The 20,001-nt window shown below is 39.9% G+C and overlaps 1 protein-coding gene and 1 pseudogene across 1 annotated transcript in view; both read right to left on the bottom strand.

Moving 5' to 3' along the window:
* The window catches only part of LOC137244337 (succinate--CoA ligase [ADP/GDP-forming] subunit alpha, mitochondrial-like), a 288,970-nt gene that overhangs the window by 248,832 nt on the left and 20,137 nt on the right, over positions 1-20,001 (bottom strand). The window lies entirely within an intron of this gene.
* Positions 16,108-17,126, bottom strand: LOC137243260 (T-complex protein 1 subunit eta pseudogene; annotated as a pseudogene).

The raw sequence follows: 20,001 nt of genomic DNA, 5'->3' as shown, positions 1-20,001 counted from the left end.
GTTAAATTAAAAGGAATGCATCGAAATAGTTAAAGGAAATTGATTATGATTCAAGGTTCGATTCGAGCTCAAGGCCAGAACACTAATTTTTTTCTAATGATAATTATTGTTAGTTTTTAATTTTTCTAAATTTGAAAATTGTATTTTTGTTTTTGGAATAGTAAGTAGAAATTTTTCAGACAACCTGCCATAGCTGCGCAGATAGATCCATTTCGAAGGGTGCTAAGCCGTCGTCATCAGTACTATTTAGGCACGCTGCGCTAACCATTTAGCTATACAGCTGTGGTTTGTTTGACTGGCAAATTGCTACTTCTATTCCTTTTTGCCAACTATATTTATTCAGTATTGCGCCATCTGTTGCAAATCACTGATAATGCTGGATTTGTTTATTGTCAATTACCTGCTTTGACATTCCCAAGTGCTCATGATTTATTAACAATTGTTTTTGTTTTTATCGGCCTATTGATCATGCCATACCATAACGTTAACGCCATAACCATACCATAGCCAACCAATTGGTTTTTGATTTCTCGCCATATCCATAACCTAAAAATATTTGAGTTGGTGAATTTAATTACTTTTTGTTAATTTTATTCATTGTTTTCGATACGTTATAACTAAGAGACTTATCTTTTGTGGAATATGTTTGTAATTTTCGCCTAGCCAGATTGCATATGCTTAAGTTCAAAATTACTTCGTTCTGCGCACCTACGTCATAATTGACTCTTGAGCGAATAAAAAAAGAGCGAGAAAAAAGAGCTAAAGGAAAAGAGTCAATTCATACGTCATAGAAAACAGCTGTTCTAATATTTACATGCGCAATGCGCAATCTTTTTTGTGATTTGTGTTTTTCACTTCTCCCTTTGCTCCTATTCTGAACTATGTTCGAAAGAGCGGAAACCGGTTATGGCAGAAAAGTAGGTATTATGAATGTGAGTGAGAGGGAGATTTCTCTGCCATTACTTAGGAGTTTTTTCACTTGTTAAATTAAAAGGAATGCATGGAAATAATTAAAGGAAATTGATTATGGTTCAAGGTTCGATTCGAGCTCAAGGCCAGAACAATAATTGTTTTCTAATGATAATTATTGTTATTTTTTAATTTTTCTTAATTTGAAAAATTGTATTTTTGTTTTTGGAATAGTAAGTAGAAATTTTTCAGACAACCTGCCATAGCTGCGTAGATAGATCCATTTCGAAGGGGGCTAAGCCTCCGTCATCAGTACGCTTTAGGCACGCTGCGCTAACCACTTAGCTACACAGCGGTGGTTTGTTTGACTGACAAATTGCTATTTCTATTCCTCTTTACCAATTATATTTATTCAGTGTTGCGCCATCTGTTGCAAATCACTGATAATGCTGGATTTGTTTATTGTCAATTACCTGCTTTGACATTCCCAAGTGATCATGGTTTATTAACAATTGTTTTTGTTTTTATCGGCCTATTGATAACTGATTCAAGGTTCGAATCGAGCCCAAGGCCAGAACAATTATTTTTTTCTAATGATAATTATTATTTTTTAATTTATCTAATTTTGAAAAATTGTATTTTTGTTTTTGGAATAGTAAGTAGAAAACTTTTCAGACAACCTGCCATAGCTGCGCAGAGAGATCCATTTCGAAGGGTGCTGAGCCTTCATCATCAGTACGCTTTAGGCACGCTGCGCTAACCATTTAGCTATACAGCGGTGGTTTATTTGACTGTCAAATTGCTACTTCTATTCCTCTTTACCAACTATATTTATTCAGTGTTGAGCCATCTGTTGCAAATCACTGATTATGCTGGATTAGTTTATTGTAAATTACTTTGTTTTACATTCCCAACTGCTGATGGCTTATTAACAATTGTTTTTGTTTTTATCGGCCTATAGTAAGGAGGGCGACTCTCCAAAAAAGTCGTTAGGAGCTTGCTCTGCAAAGGCTACGGCTCAGCCGGGCCTAAAATTAGCTGAGAGAACTCCTCAGAGGTTCGCTGTTGCAGCGGCAGATAGGCAGAAAAGGGCCGAGAGTTTATCCGGTTCGAGCAGTCCGATGGCCAGTACCTCTCATGGAGGGGGTACTGACCGGGAGGCCATCAGTGCCACTACCGCCCCTCCTTTGGGCCCCACCATCAAACCCTCCACCCAGCGACAAGCGTCTGGTGGGTCAACTTCTGGGGGCCTCGGGGTGAGGGGAGGGGTCGGCTATAGGGCCAAGGGCCAATCTAGGCAGGAAAGGGCTGAGGAAAAATCCAGCCAGGGTATTCCAAAGGCCGGCACCTCTCGGGGAGGGGCCACCGACCGGGAGGCCCTTGGGGCGGCTGCAGGCCATCTCGTAGCCACTCAGCGTCAAGCGTCTGGCGGTTTGGCTGCTGGGGTCTCCAGGGGTGTGGGGGCCGGCTCTTGGGTCAAGGGAGTCAAAAAGCCCAGTCCTCAGGACAAGCGCTGGGCTGCCCGGATCCTGCGTAGGAATGCCTCCTCGCCGATAAGGGAGGGGGAAGTTTCCGCGGAGAACTGGGCGAAGGCTCAGCGCGATCTTGCTTGGGCGAATCAAATGTTGCCGGAGTTCAGGCCGGACTGGGTCGAGAGCGATGAAGCCTCGAAGCGCCAGCGGTCGATAGATGAATCCGACCCTACGGCGTCGAAAAGGGCCAAGGTGCAGGGAAGCTGGACTCGGTCTTTCGCCGAAATAGCCAAGGATCGGCAGATCATTGGTGTTATGGACGAAAGCAGCGAAGATGGCAGGATACCGAAACAGCAGTGGAAGTGGATTGAGGCAGCGCTCGCTTCTGTGGCCGTTAAGGTCAAAAAAGATAACCCTGGTCCGCCGCCTTCTTATACAGATGCGGGGTGGTTCCAGGGCAATATAAAACTAATTGCGTGTGACGACGCCAGGTCGGCGAAGCTTTATAAAGCCGCCGTTTCGCTGATAGGGGAGGTGTATCCGGGCGCGCGCCTCAAGGTAGTGGAGGCGTGTGATATCCCCTCACGACCAAGGGCGAGAGCCTGGGTTCCAGTGACGCCAACGGACCCTGCTGATATCCTGAAACTGCTCCAGGAGTACAACCCGGGTCTACCGACCCAAAACTGGAAGGTGGTTAACGTGGAGAAGACTGAACGGGCCACGATGCAGATAGTCCTGCTGATCGACAGCGCAAGCGTCGAAGCGTTGAAAAGGCAGGATTTCAGGGAAAGCTACGGCTTCAAAAATATAAGCCTTAAGGTTTATAAGGCTGATGTCGAAGCCTTGGTAAACCTTGCATCTCGTAAGGAGGTGGCTGAATTCCCCCCAGTGAAGACGAGATGGAGGTAGACGATGGCGAAGAAGCTGGTGGCTATGCTTCGTCAGGTTCGAGCGGAAGCTTGGCTCTCAGAGGGTTGTACTCTGAGGGTCAGCTTCTGGAGGATGGCGATTCCGACGCGACGCTCACGGAGGCGAGCACAAACAAGCAGTGATCCGGGTCCTCCAAATAAACCTGCATCACTGCAAAGCAGCATCAGCTGCACTCCTACTGCACCTGTCTTCAGGTGCGGTAGATATCGTTCTAGTCCAGGAGCCGTGGATCACTGGCAATAGGATCTGTGGCCTGCGGACACCAGCGTATAAGCTTTATAGCGCTCAGGAAAAGGGTAAGCCTCGCACATGTATATTGGCTAAGTCTACTCTTAATGTTTTTCTTCTACCCAATTATAGCGATGGGGATTTGACAGCGGTCAGCGTCGAGGTGCTAGGGAGGAGCTTTAAACTTGCCTCCTTCTACCTAGCGCACGATCACCAAGGCTCATTACCACCGGATAATTTCAAGGAGTTCGTGAGAGCGGCAAATCCACGAAACGATTTTATCCTGTTCGGAGGCGACGCCAATGCTCATCACGCCCAGTGGGGCAGCAGAGATACAAATGACCGAGGTGAGTCTCTATTCAACTCTCTGTTAGGCACTAATCTGAGTATATGTAATAGGGTAATAGGTTCGCTTCGAGCTCAAGGCCAGAACAATAATTTTTTTCTAATGATAATTATTATACCATACCATAACGTTAACGCCGGAGGCGACGCCAATGCTCTTCAAGCCCAGTGGGGCAGCAGAGATACAAATGACTGAGGTGAGTCTCTATTCAACTATCTGTTAGGCACTAATCTGAGTGTATGTAATAGGGGAAATGATCTCACTTTCATTACGAGGAACCGCAAAGAGGTCATTGACATAACACTGGTCACAGACCCTTTCAGTGACCTGATCGTTTCATGGAGGGTTCTAAAGGAGCACTACTTTTCTGACCATAGATATATAAGTTTTTCTATATCGCAGGCGCACGCAAGCCCTAAGTATATACAAAACATTAGAAGAACTAACTGGGGCTACTATAAGAAGATTATAGGTAAAAAGCTATCTGAGGAGGTACGAGTCCCAGAAAGCGAGGAGGAGCTGGACGTGTTTGTAAATAATTTCAGTCAAAATTGCAGGAATGCTTTAGATAGGGCTTGCCCGGCTAAAAAGGTTTTGGAAACTCACAAACCACCATGGTGATCTTGATATTGATAAACTTAAAAGGATAGATTGGGCTTTACAGACCTTCAAGCCCTATAAATCGCCGGGGTTGGATGGAACTTTTCCGGCTCAGCTCCAGTATACTGCCGAACTTATACGGCCCTGGATTAAAGATATGTTTATAGGTTGTCTTAGGCTCAATTACGTACCAGTGTCGTGGAGGGAAGTCAACGTGGTCTTTATCCCCAAGGCAGGGAAACCCTCCCACTCTAAACCAAATGATTATAGGCCTATAAGCGTATCTTCTTTTCTGCTTAAAGCGCTTGAAAGACTTCTAGAGGACCACATCAGGAGGAGGATTGAGCCGTCGCTTCTTTCGCAAGCACAGCATGCCTATGCTAAGGGCAGGTCAACTGACACAGCCTTGCACTCACTGGTATCCGCTATCGAAAGGTCACTAGACCTCAAGGAATACACATTGGTGGCATTTCTAGATATAGCGGGTGCCTTCAACAACGCTCTCCCGGAGGCCATCACCTCGGCGCTGACCGATCTGGGGTGGACGCGTGCCTGGTGGAGTTTATATACAATCTGCTTACGCGTAGGCAGATTAAAACTGAGCTAGGTGGATGCGTGATCCGCAGACCGGTCAGCAGAGGCAATCCGCATGGAGGTGCTCTCTCTCCGCTACTTTGGGTGGCTACCGTCAACCAACTACTCCGCCTAATGGAATCGGAAGGTCACCAAGTGATCGCGTTTGCAGATGACATCTGCGTCACCATGCGGGGAAAATTTCCGCAAACTCTTTGCAACCTAATGGAAGGGGCACTATCCAAAATGTCGCACTGGGCCACAGCCACAGGCTTGGAAGTAAACCCGGATAAAACCGAGCTTGTCCTCTTCACGAGGAGGTATAAGGTACCAAAACTAACACCGCCAAGAATTGGGGGTACGTTTTTAGTGTTTAGCGATCGAGTCAAGTATTTGGGAATAACTCTGGATAGGAAGCTATTATGGAGTGACCATATAGTGGAGCGATGCAAGAAGGCAGCAGCAGCGCTGTTCACCTGCAAGAGGGCAATTGGCACCTCCTGGGCATTCTCCCCCAAGGTGACATACTGGATTTATACAGCCATTGTGCGCTCGATTCTTCTTTATGATGCCTTGATCTGGTGGCCTGCACTAGCTTAAACAACCTATCTTAAGACACTTCAAAAGGTGCAACGGAGTTCGGAGCTCTGCATCACCGGGGTTCTCGGCTCCACTCCATCTGAAGCACTCAACACAATTCTATACCTTCCACCTCTTGACCTGGTGGCGTAGGAAATAGCGGTCATCGCCGCTCTACGCATAAGGGAAACAGGTCTCTGGTCAAATGGATGTAGTGGAGACGCGACAATCCTGGGCACGAGCGCCCCAGTCCCAATACCGGTGCGCACTGACTACTGCACGCCAAATAACATCTTCGTTAAAAATTATAGTATATATATACCCTCGCGACAGGACTGGAATACCAGACAACATGCGGTACCGGGTGCCATCAACATATTCACGGATGGTTCTAAGCTTAACGGGAAGGTGGGAGCAGGTCTTTTTTCGCCGGATCTGGGTCTAGAGGTCTCTTTCCGCCTACCAGATCACTGTAGTGTTTACCAAGCGGAAATGATGGCAATACACAGGGCTGTGAACCATCTCGGGTCCATGCCTAAGGATGGTAAACGGGTGTTTATTTTCTCAGACAGCCAGGCCGCATTAAAGGCCCTGGATTCATTCGTCGACAACGCAAAGTCGGTCACTGAATGCCGCAGATCTGTTAACGAGATGGCTCAGCACTTCAGTATCAGCCTTATATGGGTACCTGGGCACAGGGATATTGAGGGCAATTGCAGAGCAGACGAGCTGGCCAGAAGAGGCACCACCGACCATATCCTTCCGAGAAATGATTGGGTAGGCATATCCATGGCCACTTTCAGGCTTCGTGTGAACACAAGCACTATAAGAATCGCAAATGGAATATGGTCAGCCATATCATTGTGTGAGACATCCAGGCAAACCTGGCCCTCATATGACAAGGGGCGCACAGAAGCGCTTCTGATTTTAAATAAATCAGCTCTATCGTCCCTGATAAGGGTTCTAACAGGGCATTGCTTAATAGGCACGCACGGTGCTAGAATGGGGGTAACGACCTTCGACTATTGTCGCAGCTGCAGATGTACAGAAGAGGAAGAGAGCGTCCAGCACCTTCTCTGTCACTGTCCAGCGCTTAGTAGGCGTAGGATGGCTATCCTCGGTAAACCTTTTCTACATGACTTCGCTGAGGTCTCTTGCTATGAAGTAAAGGCTCTGGCAAAATTTATAATTTCCACGAGGTGGTTTGACCCGCTTTATGCAGGGTAGGGGTCCTCTTTTGAGACCGTATAGGGTACTACAATGGGCCCATTGGTGGCCTAAGTACTGAGCTGTTGCCATAGTGTTCAGCTCAGCCCTTGCAACCTAACCTGACCTAACCTATCGGCCTATTGATAAATGATTCCAGGTTCGATTCGAGCTCAAGGCAAGAATAATAACTATTTTCCTAATGATAATTATTGTAATTTCTTAATTTTTCTGAATTTGAAAAATTGTATTTTTCTTTTTGGAATAGTAAGTAGAAAATTTTTCAGACAACCTGCCATAGCTGCGCAGATAGATCCATTTCTAAGGGTGCTAAGCCTTCATCATCAGTACGCTTTAGGCACGCTGCGCTAACCATTTAGCAATACAGCGGTGGTTTGTTTGACTGGCAAATTGCTACTTCTATTCCTTTTTACCAACTATATTTATTCAGTGTTGCGCCATCTGTTTCACATCACTGATAATGCTGGATTTGTTTATTGTAAATTACTTTGTTTGACATTCCCAAGTGCTCATGGTTTATTAACAATTGTTTTTGTTTTTATTGGCCTATTGATAAATGATTCAAGGTTCGATTCGAGCTCAAAGCCAGAACAATAATTTTTTTCTAATGATAATTATTATTATTTTTTAATTTTTCTAAATTTGAAAAATTGTATTTTTGTTTTTGGAATAGTAAGTAGAAATTTTTCAGACAACCTGCCATAGCTGCGCAGATAGATCCAATTCGAAGGATGCTAAGCCTTCATCATCAGTACGCTTTAGGCACGCTGTGCTAACCATTTAGCTATACAGCTGTGGTTTGTTTGACTGGCAAATTGCTACTTCTATCCCTTTTTGCCAACTATATTTATTCAGTGTTGCGCCATCTGTTGCAAATCACTGATTACGCTGGATTTGTTTATTGTCAATTACTTTGTTTGACATTCGCAAGTGCTCATGGTTTATTAACAATTGTTTTTTTTTTTTTTTTTTTGATAATGAAGGCTAGCACCCTTCGAAATGGATCTATCTGCGCAACTGTGGCAGGTTGACTGAAAAAGTTTCTACTTACTATTTCCAAAACAAAAATTAAATTTTTCAAATTTAGAAAAATCAAAAAATAACAATAATTATCATTAGAAAAAATTACTGTTCTAGCCTTGAGCTCGAATCGAACCTTGAATCATTTATCAATAGGCCGATAAAAACAAAAACAATTGTTAATAAACCATGAGTAGTTGGGAATGTCAAACAAAGTAATTGACAATAACAAATCCAGCGTAATTAGCGTGCCTAAAGCGTACTGATGATGAGGGCTTATACTATGTTCAAACAGAAAAATAAATTGAGGAAATTTCGATTTGAATTGAGTGCTGTTCATACAACTCGATTTAGTTTACACAATAGTAATTTGATAGCTGGTTGGCTCATCTCTACAGCAAGAACATACCTTTGTTCAGACTGTCAAAATGTGCGTGTTGGTATTAGGCGAATGAAATGGAATGAAAACATAAAACTTTGAAATTTTTGTGTGTTGTAAGAAAATTTGTTCAATGTTTTGGTTTCATTTTGAGTTTGCCATCTTCTTTTGACAATCCCTACTCCAGTGAAATGAAAGACATAAAATCAGCTGATGAGATGAGCCAACCATATAGTTCAGCCATGCGCAACTGACGTTGAAATCTACTCAATAAACACACTATACAAGGTTGCATTTGCAGTTTGAAACAATTTATTACGCAATTCTTTTTAAATTGGCAATTTGTTATTACAATTTATTATATGATAAATTGCGTAATAAATTGCCCAAATAGTATAAATTGCTAATTTGGTGTGTGTTTGAACCTAGTATTAACACCTTTCGAAATGGATCTATCTGCGCAGCTATGGCAGGTTGTCTGAAAAATTTTCTACTTACTATTCCAAAAACAGAAATACAATTTTTCAAATTTAGAAAAATTAAAAAATAATAATAATTAACATTAGGAAAAAAGTTATTATTCTGGCCTTGAGCTCGAATCGAACCTTGAATCATTTATCAATAGCCCGATAAAACCAAAAACAATTGCCAATAAACCATGAGCAGTTGGGAATGTCAAACAAAGTAATTGACAATAAACAAATCCAGCATAATCAGTGATTTGTAACAGATGGCTCAACACTGAATAAATATAGTTGGTAAACAGGAATAGAAGTAGCAATTTGCCTGTCAAACAAACCACCGCTGTATAGCTAAGTGGTTAGCGCAGCATGCCTAAAACGTACTGATGATGAAGGCTCAGCACTCTTCGAAATGGATCTATCTGAGCAGCTATGGCAGGTTGTCTGAAAAGATTTATACTTACTATTCCAAAAACAAAAATACAATTTTTCAAATTTAGAGAAATTAAAAATAACAATAATTATCATTAGAAAAAAATTATTGTTCTGGCCTTGAGCTCGAATCGAACCTTGAATCATAATCAATTTCCTTTAACTATTTCGATGCATTCCTTTTAATTTAACAAGTGAAACAACTCCTAAGTAATGGCAGAGAAATCTTCCTCTCACTCACATTCATAATACCTACTTTTCTGACATAACCGGTTTCCGCTTTTTCGAACATTGTTCAGAATAGGAGCAAAGGGAGAAGTGAAAAAAAAAAACAAAACACAAAAGAAGATTGCGCATTGCGCATGTAAATATTAGAAGAGTTGTTTTCTATGACGTATGAACTGACTCTTTTCCTTTAGCTCTTTTTTTCTCGCTATTTTTTTATTCGCTCAAGAGTCAACGTAGGTGCGCTGAACGAAATAATTTTGAACTCGAGAATGTGCAATCTGGCTAGGTGAAAATTGCAAGCATATTCCACAAAAGATAAGTCTCTTATTTATAACGTATCCAAAACAATGAATAAAATTAATAAAAATTTATTAAATTCACCAACTCAAATATTTTTAGGTTATGGATATGGCGAGAAACCAAAAACCAATTGGTTGGCTATGGTATGGTTATGACGTTAACGTTATGGTATGGCATGATTAATCGATTACATTGTAGGTTCGATCAGGTGTTTTATCTGGTTATTGTTATATGGTTATAAGTCACAATTTTGACCCTTATGGTATGGTTATGGCGTTAGCTATGGTATGGCACCATTAATCGATTACATTGATTTCTATAAGGTAGGTTCGATCAGCTGTTTTATCTGGTTATAAGCACCGTTAATTGGCCCTTAAGGAGGTCTAATTAGCCCTTTATGGTTATATTAATGTAAGTATGAATGACAATACGTTCGTCGCTTAACAAACAAAGCAAAATAAATGGTTGGCTTTAAAGCTGCAGACATTGGTGCTTTATCGGTAACCGTATCGGTTATGAAATTTTCACGATTTTTAGGTTAAAGGCTCCATTACTGATACTTAACATAGACTTGACTTGGCTTGCGAACTGTCACTTACAGTTCTGTTAAATGAACATTGCATGTTACTGATTACTCAAAACTTAACTTGACTTAGAAGTCTGTTGAATTTTGATTTTCTATGTAAGTTCTAAGTGACGTTTACATTTTGAGATGCCATTTGTTTGTTTCCATTTCATTTTGACATTTTGTCATACAAATTGACATTTATTTAAAAATAAATTTCAACGCTGATTATGATGCCAGATTTTATGCGCCAAGTGGAGTATAATTGTGGCTAAGTTGCCAAGTTTACGCCAAGTCAAGTCAAGTCTATGCTAAGTATCAGTAATGGGGGCTTAAGGCACCATTAATTGATAACAATGGCGCATATTAATAGTCGAAATAAAATAGGTTTTAAATTTAGTTGCAGCTTTCTTGACAGATGGCTAATAGAAAATGATGTCAAAAAGCTGCAACTAAATTTAAAACCTATTTTATTTTGACTATAATTATGCGCCAATTTATCGTATAGGGTTACATTAGGGATACGACTACAGCGATACGACAAACGGCTCCATTACTCCGATTTAAGCCAAAAACCATTTGCCCTACAAGACAGGTACCCGTTACCTAATCGATTACTTAATCGTCACCAAGAACTTGGTCACCAATTATCGACTTTTACATTGCTGTCATAAAAAAGGTAACGCATGCGCTCTCTCAAAATAGTGTACGTGTGACTCGCTTTCTCGCTCTTACCTATTATGTTTTCGACATTCCTTCTCGCTCGATGTGATCTACATTTTTAAGTTACTTCATTAGGTATGTTTTCGTTATCGCTAGCCAAAACATATGCAACAACAACAACATGGGTAATGCGGCAGTTACTCACGAAAGTACCAAAAACGTGTCAGCTGACACGACCTATCTTATGAGTGTGCAATGTAAACGAAAACTCACCGACGTGCAACGCCCGTACGTACGTAGCCCGGAACCATGGTGGAATCACCAGGTGAAGTAAATAAAAAAGGACAGATGATGTGCACTATCTGAAGCGGTAGTGATGTATTTTCGACGTTCAGAAGAGGGTGCAATTTTTACATGCATTGAAAAAATTGGAGTAGAAAAATAAGTACCTTCCCTGCAAAAACGCTCCACGTCATTTGACTAGTAATTTTACCGTCATTGTGCGGTCACGCCCCTTATTAAATTTTCGTTACGTTTGTTCAGGCGTCGGTAACTTTTTTACACTCTTTTCCCATTTCGTACCTATTTATGTGACACACACACTTATAGGATGTGAGCATATCGCTGTTCTGCTCACACACGTCTCAATGCGCGTTAAATGGCGGTCATATTTTCGGTCATTTCACTCTACATTTTCCAGTCATTTGACAATCATTTTTACTGCGGTTTTACCATTTATATAACCGCTATATAACTTTAATTTTACCTGCCGATTTACTGTACCTGGAGCAGCCACATGAATAAAATACCAACCAAAAATATTGAATTTTCAATATTTATTTTTAAATATAATAACCAAACATAACATATGATATAAACATTTATTTAAAGCATATCATTAGATTTAATAATTTTTTCCCAAATAAAGTAAATATGAGGCCCCTAGATGTAAAACCAGATATGTATTGAAAAATTTTAAAATATATAAATTTCGACAATATTGCCTAGCCAACATTCCAATAACCGTTATTGAAAATTCATAGCAATTTAAAAAATTTCGGCTTTTTTGTGCTTTTCTAAGTTTTAAATATCATGGATTCATCTGGTTTTGCATCTTGGAACCTCATATATACATGAAATTGCAATTTAAATTAATACATTTAAAATAAAAAGAAAGTAAGTAATTTAATAATAATATAAAAATATATTAATTGCTTTTAGCTATATTGCTACTGCAGCTAACTTTATATTTGGACAATTCAGAAGTGTGTTATATTCATGTAAAATTTGAGTTGTTTACATGGTTTCGAATACAAAATTTGATTATTTGAATCAATTAAGTCTACAACTTAAAGCTAAGTAGAAATTTTGATTAGATTTACTCTTTCTTCAGATCAAGAATATTAAAAGGTGTCATGGAATCTGATTGCTGTCGTAATTGAATTGGAAAGTAATAAAGTAAAGTAAAATATGAACTAATCATTCAAGCAATATTTCTGCAACTCTTAGCAGGAGTATTTATTGGTTTCAAGTCTAATTCCGACAGCAATAGGATCACGTCATGCCATATTATATATGTACATGAAATTGCAACTTAATTTCATACAGTTGATATAAAGAAAGTAAGTATTTTAATAATAAATAAACTCGCTTAATTGGTTTTTGTTTTCCAATTGAAATCTTTTCTAAGTGAGCAGAAAATAATTTTAAGCTTTAGAAAAAACTACAAATATTTGAATAATCTACAACTTAAAGCTTAGTAGAAATTCAGATTAGGTTTACTCTTTTTTCAGATCAAGAATATTCAAAGGTGTCGTGGAATTCGATTGCTGTCGTAATTGGTGAACTTAAAAATGTACGACTAGTAATTGAGTCAGAGTTATTACTGTTCTAAATCTAATCATTCAAGCAATAATTCTGCAACCCTTAGCAGGAGTATTGATTGGTTTCAAATCTAATTCCGACAGCAATCGTATCACGACAACCCTTATTATATATGCACATGAAATTGCAACTTAAATTAATACAGTTGATATAAAGAAAAGTAAGTACTTTAATAATAAATAAACTCTCTTAATTGATTTTTGTTTTCCAATTGAAATATTTTCCTGTGCAAGCACATCGCTAACCTGTGTTGGCAAAATATATGATTATACTGTCTTCGATCTACGAGCCGCTACTCGGCGAAGTAGAGATGACCGTTGTGTCGGTGGCAGCAGTTACAACAGCAGTTTCTAACTTTGCATCATCCGATTGCTTGGCGCCAGCAATTTTTGCTGTTTGTAAAGCTTTAGCTGTAATGCAAATATATAGATGGGTTAAAGTGGTTTTCGTATGTTATTCAACAACTCACCCTATACCATCATCACAGCCTTCTCATCGATTTTGAATATGTGTACTGTTTCAGTATTTAGACCCAGTTAGTTGATGTATATGTATACTATCCGTTAGGTAGACAATTGGGTGCGTTCGATTCATTCATATACTGTGGGTATTTGAGCCGTAGGCGCAGATATTTTGATTCTTTTTGAAGTGTAACATTTGTAAACTGTTGGGTTTCTCTGCTGTCATCATCACCACTAGAGAGCTATTGAAGAAACGCTCGACCAAGATAATATGTTGCGATGTACGCGCATAGATTTCTTCCACCTTGTCAAGTTATTGATGGAGAAAATGCGAAAGCCATATTTACCATCCAATACGGAAATGGAACTGTAGAGGAAGAAACATTTTATAAAATTTAATAAAATCAAAAAATGATAGTTGTGTTAAAATGGGGTGAAGTATTGTATGTTAAAGTATAGCGAAGTTTGAATAGGTCTCATTCTTCATTCTTAGAAACATGTAAAAAGTACCTCGTAAGATATTAAAAATCCTCAACGCTTTTTTTTGCAATAACTTAAAAAACTCATATTCATCAAATTTCTGTTTAACTTCTACATATCAATAGCTACCTTTACCACCAGAAGGAGTCACTATTGCTTCTACACCTAAGCAATTGTTTCCTACATCGATGAGCTTTGTAATAAAATAAACAGCCATCTCCCCAATCTCTCCGTCACTATGGTAGGCCCCTCTTCGTTGGTGTGAAGGCTTAGCCGATCTCCATAGCGCCCGACTATGAGGCGGAGCTGTTTAGGACTGGTATCTACGCCGTTTTGCCTCATAGGAGGGCGGCGGGATGTCGGTGACCAAGAACTGCCAACCCCCTAATCCAGGGTGTTATGCGGACCGTGCCTATTGGCCAATTTGCAGACAGGGGATAAATTCGGCTGTATTCGAACGGAGCCTTCCCGATACCGGACCACCCCGGGAAGTATTGATGGCCTTACCACAGTAAGGGGCGCTGCTGTGGCTGACGGTTCCTTCCCCGTATATAATACTGGACCGCTGAGCCCGCCTTGTCGGGCTGGTGGTCGTACGACCAAGATGAACGACTCTTTACCAAATTGTAATAAGGAGGATCATAAGAGGACTGAGTCGCAAGCCAAGGACGACGAATACGCCTTAAGCGAGAGAGTAGTGCTGACTCAATGAACTCCGTGTTGGAAAAGCACACAAATGAGTAGAAGAGTGGAGAAGGGTACGGAGCAGGGGAAGTAAAAGAGCTATATCGCAGTACCGTGCAGCACTAAGAATTTTCAAAGGCCTGGGAGCAGTGGTCGACCCAACAGAAGTGGAGATCGAGCGCTTGGAATGGGCCCATGAGGCAGTAGGAGTAGGTCGAAGGCAGTTCAAAAGGTTTGCTGCTAGAAACGCTAGAAACGCAACGTTCGGCGGAAGGCGACAAGCCTGCTTTCAAGAGGCAGAAAGGACCCAGTCGCAGAGCCGCGAGGCAGGGCAGTCGCATAGACAAGTCAAGTAGGCCCAAAGCTGTAAGAGAGATGGGCCCAATAGCGAGGCAGGAACTACCTCGAAAGCTGCGAGACAAAGGGAAGTTCCAACTACGGAAGTAGGAGATAACCCAAAGGGAGATAATGCTAAGAATCCGACTTTCTCGGAGGTGCACGCCGGCTTTTCCCGAGAAGATGAGTGATTCAATAGGTGCATAAAACTGAATCATGTACCGCCCTCTTGGAGAACTGCTAGTGTAGCTTTCCTACCAAAGGCGTGGGAGATCGGTCACGTGTATCCCAAAGATTATAGACCCAATAGCTAAACATCATTTCTGCTCAAAACCTTTGAGAGGCTGATAGATGTGTACATAAAGTCCAACGTGATTTAAAGCTGCTCTCCAGAACACAACAGGCGTACACCAAAGGCAAGTCAGTAGACACCGCATTGCATAGGGTGGTAATAAGCATAGAAAAAGCCCTGGAATATAAGGATATGCTCTAGAAGTCTTCTTAAGCATTGCCGGGGCTTTCAATAGTGTTTCTAAATGGGCGATTATGGATGGTCTTAATTACGTTAAAGTACATCCAGCCTTACCCAGATGGATCGACTGCATGTTAAACTGCATTAAATTTACATCGCAATGGGGATTGTACGCGGCCACGAAATTAGAGAACAGGGGCACTCCGCAGGGAGGGGTGATATCACTTCTGCTGTGGACGCTGGTCATTAACCAACTGCTCAGGGGATTCTACGAGGGACCAGCAAAACTTACGGTTCACGCAGATGACGTTGCATATGGTCTTGTTTACAAAGAGGTACAAAGTCCCTAAGTTAGGAGGGGCGACCCTACGGGAGAAACCGTGCACAAAATATCTAGGAATCATCCTAGACAGTAAGCTGTCATGGAAGCTCAACGTGGAGGAGAGGGTGAGGAAGGCTTCAACGGCACTTTATGCATGTAAAAGAATGCAAAAGAACCGGCATATACGATCAGAAGGCACTCGAAGACGATGCCTCAAAACTAACAACCAAAAGCAATAATTATCATTTCACTGACACAAATTTTATAGTTTTTTTCTTCGGGAGTTGGACACAATCTTTTCATTATATTACTTAATAATTTAAAGGCTTAATTCTGTATTGCGAACGATAGCTTAGACAAACGATTCGCTCCAAAGGATTTCGTCTAGCAATGGTATTCTCTATCATTTTTGTTCGGTCTTTACATTTCTAACAGGAAGGGAAAAGTAATTGTCAAGTGATAAGTTGCCATCGTTTAACATAGTGCAAATACACTAGCGATTCGTCTCTGATCCGCAACGAAAGTTCGTTTCGCAATAGAGAATGTGGCCCTAAGATTAGACTTTTTTCAATTTGTATTTTGACTTACCAGCAACAACAGAATCATGTTTAATTGTACGCCGCACAATCATTATAGCATCATGTAACGAAGCTCTTCCAAAAATTGTTCGGCACCGCCACGTAAAATCAATGTACATGTTCTAGCATTAACGCAACCTTGGAAACGTTGAAACGTTCACCACCAACTTGACGTTCTTCAAAGTAATCACATTGACCCAAAACACTTGAATTAATATCATTAGCTGTATTCATAACAGCACCACCACAAGCTTTCATTGTACGTTTTAAATCTTCTTCTGGTACACGAACAGCACAGAACATATCACAATCTGCAAAACAGTGTGTACCAACATCACCAGTTGGTAGTTTAGATAACACAACATTGACGCCTTACTTAGCTAGTTCATTGTACAGAGTACGTCATTCAGCATCAACAATTTTCTGATACTCTTGAACATTATCAACACGTACTTTTCAGAATTATAACGCTCAGCCTTGAATTGCAAAACTATATTAAATAATGCGATTTTACATCTTTTGTATGACGTTGGATACATCAAAGGAAAGTACACCGTTCACAAAAATTTTGGAAAATAAATCTTTTTGTTGATGAATAAGTTTGGAGGACATTGCCGTGGCAGCGTGTTTTCCAATAAAACACGTTCTTGTTCCTTTGATTGGCGCTTCGACATGTACAGCCATGTCATATTTTGGTCATGCATTATTATAATGCTTTACGTATAGCTTTAATGATGATACGTGCATGCACGCCTTCCTCAACATATGGTTTAACTTGTTTTAAGATTTCACCTGCTTAAAGTACTACTGAAATGGTGCCATCGCCGACCTGATAAGAGAAACAGGTTGCACCATCATTTGAAATTGTGGCCTTACCACTGGAATCAACAATATGCTTGTCCATACTGCGTGGACCCAATGTAGTGCGTACAGCGTCCACAATTGATTGCGAGGCATTGATATTGGATATGAGTTGAGGTTTACCTTGAGAGCTATCGGTACCCACACAGAGTTTTTACACAAAAACTCATATGCACCCAATACAAGTTCAGGACGATCATATTTATCGACACGCCGTCCGGTGTTGGCCCATATGTTGCAAATATACAGTTGGCACTGTTGGGAAAAAATATGGATCAATGAAAACAAGTAAAAGTGAAAGATCTTTTTTACCATCTGTTGTTAATTTACACATAAGACATTGGTAACGACGACCAGCATCTACAAATTGCATATGAGCCTTGCAACGATTACATCTAATTGGACCCAATTCACCAAAATTTACAATGGGTGGCTCATATTCACCCTCAACCGTTCGTGCCATTGGTTAGACGGTAAGTGTAAGGACAATGCTGTTGTTTTTAATAAATCAGCTGTTGCAGGTATGCAATACAAAGAGGACCTGCAAAGAAGAAATATCAATGTAATTGCCAAACAAAACATTAATTTCGAATAGCGATACCTAACGTAACGTGGCGAGGAGTTACCCTGATCTTCTACCACATATTTTGTGGTCACCAATGGTGGTAATAAGCCCTGTTCATTAGTAATAAAAGCACCACCAGCGCTTTTTTATTATCGGATTTGGCATCTGATCGGGATCTAAACGGCCTTGGGCTTGATAATACTATTACGGCTGTTGATATTTACCAGTAACAGGTGCAGGTGGTTGCTAACGAAAATAACACAAAAATAATCATCAGCAAATTTTTAAATATATTAGTTGTATTAGCATACATTATAACCAGGACGTCCGGCGATGTCCGGGTATTGGGGGTTAACCTGGCTTTGGTGGTTGACTGGGCATCGGTGCCTGTCCAGGTTGTGTTGGTTGCATCATTTGACCCATGTAACCACGTGGTGCACCTGGTTGTTGTAGAGGATAACCTGGCTGTTGAGGTTTTCCATTTTTGCTCGATTTCCAGGCAACGAAGCGTATTGTGTTATTGATTCCATTTGTTGGAGACGTGCACGAAGTGCAAAAATTGTTTTCTGAAAAATATTAGAATTTGTAATATTGTACAACTACAAACATAAATACATATTAAAGTCACTTTCCAAACACTTACATCCAACATCGCTAAGTTATTTTAATTTAATTTAATTTAATGCTCCAAAATTAGCACAGGCCTGCAGCTCAATTCGCGGAAAATGGCGGACTCGCTGAAAATTGTTTTCCACACAAACATGACATATTTCACAATACTTATGAATATAGTAGATGCGAAAGAGCACGATACATTGTGGCAAAGCTAAATTTGTCAACATGCTATTTCATTTGGAGAATTTTTCATTCCAAATCGTCACCCCTGTCTAAAATTCGTGTGGCTGTGTGCGTTTTTGGTCACACGATTTTTGCAGGGTTGCTACGAAAGCCATTACAGAAATTGCTTTTTTCAGCGTATCAGTGCCACCTAACGTCAATGCAAAATTGTATACAAAGGACCAGTGCAAGTTTACATTACTTTTAGGATCGAATTAAAATAAAAATTTCAATTGTAGTTGAAACTTTCATTTAAAACCCGATCATAAAAGAAACATGTATTATTCATATAAAGTACATATGTACTTCAGTTATTTAGCTGAACTTATCTGCCTTTGGCGGAACTTAAATGGGTTTCGGGTTCGATGAAAAGTTTTACAGTGACACTTGGAAGTGATCGCGATAGTCTTAAATGTGTTTCCGTCCCTTAAAATTCATTGACATATTCATCTGCTTTATTGATATGTCGTTGCGAGTCGGGATTAAAACATATGCTCTTCTAATATATAATAACAAACTTAATCAGAAGATCCCCCAAAAATTCTTGACAGTTGAGTTCATGATGTATTACTAATGTTACCAAGTTATTATTTACCAAAATATTTCAGGGGATAGACTAGCCCAGCGGCATTCGGCCTAGAACCATAACATGCTGATCCGAAGCGAGCTGGATTCATATATTCTAAGTTACAATCCTTAAGTGTAACATTCCTCTCATCTTAGTGCTCTAATTTTTAGGGCCAAACAGCAACAGTGAGTTACAATTTTTTGTATATTTATAATATCTCTATTTAGGCGAAGTTTTTTCAAAATAATTTATAATACGACTATTTTGGTTCTTGAAGGAATGAGAAAAACTTTCTTCGAAAGTCTTCAGTAGTACTGAACAGGGGAAGATCCTTGGTTGAATATGACGTGAATGCAATAGTTTGTTTTAATAAAGACCTGTTTCAATTTTTTTGGGAACAAATTAAACATTTGTATATAATGATAATATCAAAAATAAAATTAAAGAAAAAAACTCTTTTAAAAATAAGCTTTTATTATTGGTTAATAAAATTAACTAAAAAGTAAAAAATAGATTGACTGTAAAGAAATATAACACTTTGTAAGTTCATTCTAACCTTTAACGATAATTAGGCTTCTTCGTCTGCGACAAAAAAATTCAATATTGTACATGATTATATATGTTTAACATTAAAACTTTACACCTAAATTATTAAATCTTACAGTTTATATCACAGTTCTAATTGTTCTAATAAAAGCGTGTTAAATTTTGTTGGTATAATTGAGAACATTTAGGACCTCCTTTTCTTGCTATCACAATGTAACACGCTTTTATATGCTATAAAATATACGCATATTTTACTCCTGTAAAATGCCAAAAGTAACACTTTTTCGGGGCACCATTGATGAAAAATTTTCAGGTAGCCGAATGACAGAACAAAGAAGAATTTAGAGCGAGACAACCCTGCAAAAATCGTGTGACCAAAAAGGCACACAGCCACACGAATTTTTGACAGGGGTGACGATTTGGAATGAAAAATTCTCCAAATGAAATAGCATGTTGACAAATTTAGCTTTGCCACAATGTATCGTGCTCTCTCGC

Source organism: Eurosta solidaginis, chromosome 3, assembly GCF_040869045.1.
Source record: "Eurosta solidaginis isolate ZX-2024a chromosome 3, ASM4086904v1, whole genome shotgun sequence".
NCBI classification, from domain to species: Eukaryota; Metazoa; Arthropoda; class Insecta; order Diptera; family Tephritidae; genus Eurosta; species Eurosta solidaginis.
This window is presented reverse-complemented; position numbering and strand designations above follow the sequence as displayed.